General features: G+C 33.9%; 2 long non-coding RNA genes across 2 annotated transcripts; one reads left to right on the top strand and one right to left on the bottom strand.

Annotated features, from left to right (window-relative positions):
* Positions 1-2,122: 2,122 nt before the first annotated feature.
* LOC140174482 (uncharacterized) lies at positions 2,123-3,324 on the top strand. The gene is made up of 2 exons (XR_011863916.1): positions 2,123-2,421; positions 2,756-3,324. It is a non-coding gene; the product is annotated as an uncharacterized lncRNA (long non-coding RNA).
* Positions 3,325-3,463: 139 nt separating this feature from the next.
* LOC112702989 (uncharacterized) lies at positions 3,464-5,154 on the bottom strand. Its single transcript, XR_003154393.3, has 2 exons — positions 5,014-5,154; positions 3,464-3,691 (listed from the first exon to the last, which is right to left on the bottom strand). It is a non-coding gene; the product is annotated as an uncharacterized lncRNA (long non-coding RNA).
* Positions 5,155-9,844: the final 4,690 nt, after the last annotated feature.

Raw genomic sequence — 9,844 nt, 5'->3', positions numbered from 1 at the left:
ACTGTACACTATCCAGTTTTATTTTCACTGGAGAGGAACCAATCCCAAACTAGAATAAATTAATGATTCACTCTTGATTTATGAAAATATTGGCGAATATAACTCATTTTTTTATGATAAAAATGCCCCGTATATTTTAAAACGCTACAAAATATGCAACCCTAAAAAAGAAGCTTTCTCTATTAGTGGAATTGGCTTAAGTGGCAAACCAAAGTATATAACTGTCATCTTATCATATACACATCTGTTTCATTCCCAATTTTCTTCCTGCATCTTAACTCCATAACCTCTTCTCTTACTTTGCGCCTTCCTCCACCAACGACCACCACCAATAACCATCTAGGGGCATTATCGTTCATCACCATCACTATCTCATCATATCCCCCAAAGGCCCTAATTTCACCTTCCAGAACCTTCTCTTCTTCACCTCCTCCACTACCTCCCCCAAAGATACAAACTTTCTTTGAATTGATGTTTGACTCCAAGCTCTCCAATGAGAATCGACATAGAATGCCACATACGAATGATGGCGCTTTGAATCCAATCCTACTACTACAAAAGCAAATTACCTAGCCACTTTGAAAAATACATACGTTGTCGGAGCAGCCGCCACCGCCAACGATGACTCTTCCTCAAGCTCATGCACACTACTCTAAGACCGCCTCCCTGCACATTATTCCTGCTGCTTCTTGCTCTTGATGCTTGTTTCTCTGTTCTTGCCAACATCGAATTCCACTGCCACATTGGACAAAGATCCTTCCTTCTTTGATGTGTCGCTTGGTGGCAGAGCAGTTTATCAGCAACAAAACTCAAGCTGAGGTGGTCGGAGAAGCCTAGTTTATCCTCGCATCTGTGAGAGACTCTAAGTAGAATGCCTTCACCATCTTGATATACGTGTTAATGACTTCTTTTGAAGAATGCTTCAATTCTAAAGAGGAAGAAGGCGACTCCTTTGGTTGTTCGAGTGATAAAGAGACATAATTTTCACCTTTTCAACTTTGAAAAGAGACATGATTTTCACCTCTTTAACTTTGAACTTCCCCGTGAAGAGCTTTCTCTTTGACGGTTGCAGTGTTGCGGTGGCGCTGTGACGGTGGACCAGTACAGAGGGGTTCTATTGTTATATTTGCAAGATCACTTCCACGAATCTTTCTAAAATTGAAGAAATTGAGGATTATAGTTTGGTTTAATTAAGGATTAGGAATATTATAATTTCAAATTGCGGGGAGAAAACCTAATGGGAGAATTATATAATGGATGTCACCAGTATGCATCTATTTGCCACCTCAGCCAATTTCGTCAAAGGAAAAGACTTTTCATTACGGTTGGGTATTTTTGTAATATTATAAAATATATGAGAGTATATTTGTCATTAATAAAATAAATGATTATTTTTGTCTGTATCATCGAAAATTAGGAACGAAATTATTAGCTTACTTTAAAAAGTATTAGATATTTTGGTACCTTAAAATTTAAGGCAAAGGATTTTTTAGTTCTTTATAAATGTAGAAGTAAGATACTTTATCACAAAAAAATATTAAGTAGTTATTTTGAAATAGTAAAAAATTAATATGTGCAAGTAAAATAAAATATGAAAAAATAAAACAATATATAATTATATAATTTGCATCGATATTTATTTTGCATTTGTGTAAAAATATATTATAGGAAGATTATCAAGTGTTTCATTGTACTTTGGCGCTGTGTTGAGCATTACCGGGTGGAGTTATCTTTTTTGTCATTTTCTATTGATGTTAAATGACAATATTATCCCAAAGTGTGTATTGCAAAATTAGTGTTGATCGGCTTTGAGTGGGTAGTGCATGAATGTAAGTGCGTAGTTGATTGGCTAGGCTTGAGGAGAAAGAAGTAGAAAATTTTATTATGTGAATAAAGGTGCTAGTTTTTTATTTGGTTTGATCTAGTGGTATCAGTAAGGTAGCGTTTGTTTACAAGACAAAGACCGAGAGACAATGACTGAGAGACAGGAACTAAAAAAAGTCTTAGTATTGTGTTTGGCGTAGAAATGTATAGACTGAATTATGTCTCAGTATCCTATTTGGTTTGAATTAAAACTAGAGAATGGAATGGTTAAATTTACAAAAATATCCTTAACTTCTATATGCAACCCTAACCCCAAATCCAAATTCAAATTTTTAGAAATGTAATTTGGGGCCCTAACCCACTCCAGTCATAACCCACTCCAGACCCTTCTCGTCTCCTCTTCCTGAATCCTCCGGAAATTCCCGTCGCCGGCGGAAACGCCGAGGACTACTGAGCAATGATGGCGCGTCTGTCTCCAACGGTTCACAATCGCGTCTTCAACCCTCCGACGGTCCTATCGTTGCTGCGGATTTCATGCTTCTGGGTCTGCGCTGCCACCATCGCCACCGTCTTCAAGCATCACGTCTATGAATTTAGGTGTCTTCGTGATTTATGAGTGCTTTTTTCTTGCTGTGTCTTGTACTTGTTTTTGTATTGTTTCGTATGGTTTCTATGTTTACATTATTTATGTTTCTTTTGTTCTATGTTTTTATGATTGTTCTTAAATTTGATTTACATTCTGAATAACATGTTTAGTGGTCAATGAATTAGCATTTGGTTATTTTCAATTCTTTCTAATTTTTGCTGAAGAGAGATGCAGATTTTAATAAGCATTAAAGTGGGGTATAAAAATTATTGATAACTTGGAGTATAAACGTTCTTATCTATAACAATCTCAAATAATAGTTTTTAATTTCATTATATTTCCAAGCTGAAAAATGCAAGAAACTTGTTTCGGATAATGGAACATCCAAGAGTGGAAAGTCTAAGAGTTGCACATATTGAGAAAGCAAAGAAGAAGCAAATGAAGTCTGCACTGACTGATGCAAAGTCACAGGGCATGACACAGTCATTAGTAGAGAAGCATGTTGTGAAAGAAGGCTCGGCGTGTGATAGGTCCCATGATATCTTCTAGATGGGACTTTTTTAAGGTAGTGTACTATGGTGGAAGTGATGCAGAGGGTGCAATTAGGGGAAGTGGCTCTTTGTTTGGTTTATATCTTGGTGGCTTCTTTGGCGAACAAAGGCTAGGCAGACTTGGTTTTCTAGTGTAAAGCCAAATGGGAAGTTGGTTTGGTGGTAGAATTGGCCTAATGCTCGATGATAGAAAATAGAAAATATAAGGGGAAAGCTAAGTATGATAAGAATTTTTTAGCAATAAGATTTTATTTCTCAAGTCCGGCTCCACTGATGATTATGTATTTAGCAATGTTGGTGTAATAAGAAATTATGAAGTGTTGGCAGTAAGAATTTATGATGATGATGTGCTTTATTTCTCAAGTCCTGCTTCACTGATTTTATTTATTAGCAATAAGAATTAATTAGCAATGTAGTTCAAATTATTTGGCACTAGCCAATATATCATTTACTAAACCCATGACAACATTTTATTTAAAGTAAAATGTTCAATAATCCAATGTTCAGCAAACTAGCCAATCTAATTTTATTCATATAATTGCTTTTACAATATGTTCATATGTCTAATATAAATATACAATCCAATACTCTTACTAGAATTTAAAAAACAACACTAGAACTTAATCTGTAATGTTTTTGCTTCCTTTGCTTTCTATGACGCTTAATGTGTATTCACTGGCTTCCTAACTTGTTAACATCATTAGCTTCATTTGCTTTTTTAGAACTTCCACTGCCACAAGAATCACTTGTCAATCTTCTATTTCTAGATATCATTGTTAAATAGGTTGTTGTACGTGTGAAAGTAGTCAAAAATCAGAACAACATTCAAAAAACAATAATATAAACAGGTTTAGTATCAACTAGTTCAAATACAAGTTGTTTAATAGCTAACCACTTCTCAGTTAGTCTTATCACACACTTAATTATCAAAATTTGTTTAGTATACTATCGACCAACAAACCTCATGTAATTAATGAGAGGAAATTAGAACTTCTATCATTGCATTAAGAATTAAAATGTGAAGTGGTTGAGACTTGAGACAAATAACTGTGTCGTGATTATCACGTAAGTCATATCAAACATAATTATATGAGAAATTGAAATGAGACATAACATGAAAAAGCAGGTAAATTGATATAAATCAAGCAACTAAACCTGAGCTACATTACAACACTTTTAACATTATATAAAACAAACATTCTACTCTGGTTTTTCAAAAAAAGAACAAAATCTAAACTACATTACAACACTAGGCAAAGAATTTCTTCAACTTTAGTGCTACTACTTCACGCTATTAACAAAATAATGACAAACCAAGCAAAATAGTTACTTGTCTCATTTCAAATTTTAATTTTTCCAAATCAAAGTAACCAAACAAAATAAAAGATTAAGAGGTTCTGAGTACAAATACACACAAATTTGATTTAAGCATTACACAACTTGGTTCTTTTTGAAGTTGAGAGTAGTAGTGAACAAGAATTAGGGGGCACCACAAATCCTATTTGAAAGTGGTTAGTAACCCTTTCAAACTAATTGGTCCCTCTCCTTCACTTGCATCACCTCACTATTCAAAGTTCAAACCACTCAATACCATGGATCACACGGCTTGTACATATAATTTCTGTGATTAATATTAATGGCTACCATTTTCACAATTCTTATTCTCTCATTATTCTTTTCATAATGGATTATTCATAGTTCATAACACAGTATAAATCCAACAAATTTTACGCTAACCACATAACAAAATTAAGTTTTAAAAAATCCAATGCAAGTGAAAATAAAGCCCATGAGATATAATACCACAATTTAACTATTCCAAATCATTTGCTGGCTTGTTGATCTACAATCTTCGTTCAATTAAATTCTAACTCAGTTTTGTAAAAAGCAATTATGAAAGCCAATAGTTAAATACGCAGATCAAATTGAATATCAGAAAAAGAGAAAAGTCCTATTGCTAGGTCACGAACAAATCCACATATTAGGGAATGACCAAAAAAATGAAAGAAATCAGTAAATTAAACAAGTGAACAACATTTGGATAGAACTAACCTGGGTCACAGCAGCTAGGACGATGAGTTGGTGGTTAACGTCAAAAGCAACAGGGGAGAGGCAGCAGCTTCGTTCTTCGATTGTCAAACGAGGCGATGAGAACATGAGGGCTACGAAGATGAACTTGAAAATGGAAACTCACTTACCTAGCGGTGGCTAGACTAGCGGCGACGAGGTGACTGTTCTTGAAATGGTGCTTCAGAGGCTGAAGTGATGACCTTGAAGAAGAATGAGAAGATGGAATCACGATGGTTAATAATGAAGCCCTGATTTATATTAGGGCTAATGTTGGAATTATTGAATTAGAACGAGGGTAATTTAGGTACAAATTATAATTAAAATTTCTATCCTCATCTTTAAAATTTTCTATCTCTAGTGTCCCTACTTTTTGGAGGTACTGAAATACTAAAATTTTGAAGACGGAGACAGAAATTTAAGTACCAGTCTCTAGCTCAACAAACATAATACTAAGTCTATGTCTTCCAATCTTAATTCCAGTCTCTGCAAATAAACACTACCTAAGGGAAGAGTTCAAAGCACAAAAACTTTGTTCGTTAGAGAAAATCTACTGGCCTGTTGGCAGAAGTGGTGATTGCTGACTGTGTTAGAAAACTATTTAAAAACCTTATTTGAGTTCGATCAGATGAGATAGTAGCGAGCAAACTAATAGAAAGATTTTGCGGAGCAAGGTTAGTAACTTTGATAATATATAGGTAGATAAGTATCATGAGAAATGGCATTTAAGGTTAAAGGGTGTGTCCTTGATGAATCCACATTTCAAGGTATTTGTTTGCTTTAATTGAGTGGATTTTATTGACTTTTACTACATTTATTCACTAAAATAGCATAGTTTTATGAATTCTCCCGAAATTGTGCTTAAGAGTTAAAACATGCATTTTAGGCCCTTAATTGCTAAATTTTATTCACTTTAATCCTATTTGATGCCGTGATGTGTTTGTTGAGTAATTTCAGGCTTACAAGGCAAATATGGATTGAAGAAATGAGGAAAAAGCATGAAAAGATAGAGAATTTATGAAGAAATAGAGTTTGGAGGTTTTCAAAGTTGTGCGTACGCACAGTGATGCGTGCGTATGCACGGTTGGAAGTTCGTGCAATGATGCGTACGCATGTTTGTAACTCTGCGGGACGATGCATACGCACAAGTGTCCGTACGTACGCACAGATGCAAGCACGTGACTTCATTAAATGCAAAATAGGGGCAGTGATTTCTGGGCTTCCAAAGCCCAATCCAACTCATTTCTGAAGCTATTTCAAACCTAATTGAAGAAGGAACAAGGAAGGAGCAATTAGGATAGTTTAGTATCATGTTTTAGGTCATTTTCTAGAGTAGAATTTTGGGTTATTAGTTTAATTTCTATTTAATTTCTCTCTTTATTCTTGTTTTAGTATAGTTTCATTTACTTTTTCTTGTTTAATGCCACTATTTAGTTTATGAACACTCTTATTAATTTTGATTCCTTTGATACAATTTGATGTTTCTATGTTTATTGTTATTTAATTGAGTTGTTATTGTTATCTTGCATTTGGTAGCTTTAGATTTTATTATTATTGCAATTTAATATGCCTTTCTTTTTATGAAACCAAGTGTTTGATAAAATGCTTGGTCTAGCTTTTATATAGTTTTTCATACTCTTGGCTTAGAATTGGAGAATTGGGTGACCCTGAGTCATAGATGTCCATTCTAGATTGTGTTTAGGATTGTTAGTTGGTTTGGTTTCCACTAACGCTAGCCTTTCACTAAGTTAATTAGTGAGTTGACTAGAATTTATAGATTGAGATCAATTACGCCCTTTTAACTTATCCTCAATGTTAGAATTGACTAATCGAAATTAATTCTTCACAATTACCATGTTTGTGGTCGATGAATAGGATAGGAATCCTTAATTCCCAAACTTTGCTAAGAGTTCCTTTTTGCCACTTAAATTCTAATTTCATTGTTTCACTTGATTTGAGTTTTAATTCCTTGCATGCTTATTTACTTTCTTGCCTTTAATTTTCTTGTCAATTGTTATCTCAACCCCCATTCCCTCATAGCCAATAATTTAGTACTCGATTACCATTCTTAGGGAGAACGACCCAAGGTTTAATACTCTCGGTTTTTTATATTGGTTTGCATTGTGACAACCTTTATTTAAACTTTGATTGCGATGATCGATTGTCGGTTTGGACTATGCTCACAACAGAATTATTTTGTTAAATTTCCGAACCGACAATTCCCTCAACCCCAGTCCTGTTGAAAAGGGTTTAACTATCCATAGGTAGTGTGGCGGTTTAATAATGATGGGTCTGTAGTGGGCTATTGGTAATGGTGCTAAGGGAAAGTTAGTCATGAGGGTGTTACTCGTTGTCGCATGTTAGCATTTGTAGTTAGTTAATATGCATAAGAAAATAGTAGTGTAGCAGATTTGCATTTAAATTATTGTGTGCTTTAATTTGGGAGTGGTTTAGAAGGTGTTTGTGGATTGTTAATTGTAATATGGTCATTATTGTGTGTTTAGTGGTTGGGATATGAAAGACACGAAGAAGGTTTTGCTGGATATAACACATTCGAAAATTTTCCTTTGCAGTTGTTTTGGAATAGATGGTCGTTGGTGGAATGTGAAAGAGATTTTGTGCATCTAATCAATTATGTATCTCAACGTACAAAAAACCTTATGTTTCCAATCTTTTGTTTCTTCTTCAATTTTCAGTTCATAGTTTCTTACTAGATAAGGTTTAGTAAAAACTCTATCATGGTATTAGTAGCTTAAGGTTCTTGATCGATCCATGGCTAAATCTATAAAAAATTTATCCTCCTCTTCAATTAACAATGTCTGCAATTTAGATCTTCATCAAATTACAGCAAGTTCAAGATTGTTGAATCAAAAGCTTTTCAACCCGATCCGGGACAAATTGGGAGAAAACAATCATAGAACCTAGCAACAACAATCTATTGCAACAATTTTTGGCCAAGATCTACAAGATCTTCTTCTTCTAGAAAATATTCCAAACCGCTTTTCCTCTGAAGAAGATAAGTTAGCAAACAAAGAATCAATTACTTACAAACAATGGAGGCAGGAAGATTACAATTTAATATCTTGGATGCTAGTTTCTATGGATACATCTTTCAACAATAAAATGATAGGACTTTAATGTGCTTATCAGATTTGCAAAAGATTGAAGATTATTATCACAAGTCCACATATTATAAAGTAAAACAATTGAAGTCGCAATTGAAACTCATCAAGAAGCATGGTCTCTCAACAATTGATTATGTCTTCAAGATCAAGAATGTGGCAGATTCTTTAGCAGCCTTGATAAGCCCTCTTACTTCTGAACAACACATTGAAGCTTTGCTTGAAGGACTTAATGTTGAGTATCAAATGCTTTTGTTTACTATCAACTCTAAACCAGATTTGTATTCTCTATCTGAAGTAGAAATTTTGATTCTGTCACATGATGATTTTACTGAAAAATTTTGAGCTCTAGATAATCTTCTTCTATAAACACACTTGAATCAAGGAAGCTTCAATTCACAATAATTTTTTGGTAGACGATCAGCTGGCAGAAGATGCAGGGGTGGCAAGTTTAATAGAGGAGGAAGATCTTTCTTCTCATCATCAAGACCTCAATGCTAAGTATGTGGCTGAATTGGACATATTGCTTAGCATTGTTTTCACAGGTTTAACCAGGAACTGCCACTGCCTTTTCAAGCATCAAATCAAGTTTTTAAACTAAATTCTTCATTCAATCCTGCTTTTAAATCAAAAAATTCTACATCATCTTCTACACCACCTTATCCAACACCCTCTTTTCATAATCCCTCAGCCTATATGGTTGTTCTTCAATCAGTAGCAGATCCAAATTAGTATCCTGATATAGGTGCTTCACACCATGTTACTCCAAACCCAGCAAATCTAATAACAATTTCTAAATACTCAATACCAGATCAGGTTTTTCTTAGTAACGACAGTTTTGGAAATTCATCACATTGGTCATTCTTTACTTTATGCAAAAGATTTTAATTGATGGCTTCACTTATAACAATTAATTATGGTCTAGATATCACTAAAAACCTTATTTCTGTCTCAAAATTTGTCGAAGGCTACAAAGTCTTTTTTGAATTTCATGCTTATGTGTGTTTTGTGAAATGTCAGCATACCAAGAAGGTTCTCTTGCAAGGATAGTGGCATTTATCAATTTTACAATATAGCTATTCCAACTAAAGTTTCAACAAATCAGAAGTCTTTTGTTTTTTTTTTGTAACAAATTCTCATTTTGATATTTGGCATAATAAATTAGGGCATGCTGTCTCTAAAACAGTTTAGAGACAGCATGTTTGTGAAAATTGTTCTTATATTAAATCTCATAAATTTTCCTTTTATTACTCTAAATCTACTTGTACTGCTCCTCTTCAATTAGTATGTTTTAATCTATGGGGTCTTTTCCCTATGATATCTCATCTTGGCTATAAATACTATGTCACATTCATCAATGTTTACAATAGGTATACATGTCTCTATTTATTGTATACAAAGTCACAAGTTTTTTCAGCTTTTGTTCAATTTAAAAATGTTATGAAAAATCTCACAGGATGTAAAATTAAAGAGTTCCAATCAGATCATGATGGTGAGTATAGTTCATATTTTTTTCTCAATTTTCTTAACTAATAATGACATTCTTCATAGGTGTTCCTGCCCTTACACATATGAACAAAATGGATTGACTGAAAGAAATTATAGACTCTTGATAGAAACTACCTTAGTTATGCTTTCTATGACATCCATGCCTCTAACTTTTTAGGATGAAGTTATAGTTACTGCAACATACA

Source organism: Arachis hypogaea, chromosome 7 (assembly GCF_003086295.3).
Source record: "Arachis hypogaea cultivar Tifrunner chromosome 7, arahy.Tifrunner.gnm2.J5K5, whole genome shotgun sequence".
Taxonomy (NCBI): Eukaryota; Viridiplantae; Streptophyta; class Magnoliopsida; order Fabales; family Fabaceae; genus Arachis; species Arachis hypogaea.
Note: the sequence above shows the minus strand (reverse complement) of the source record. Positions and strands in the feature narration are given on the sequence as shown.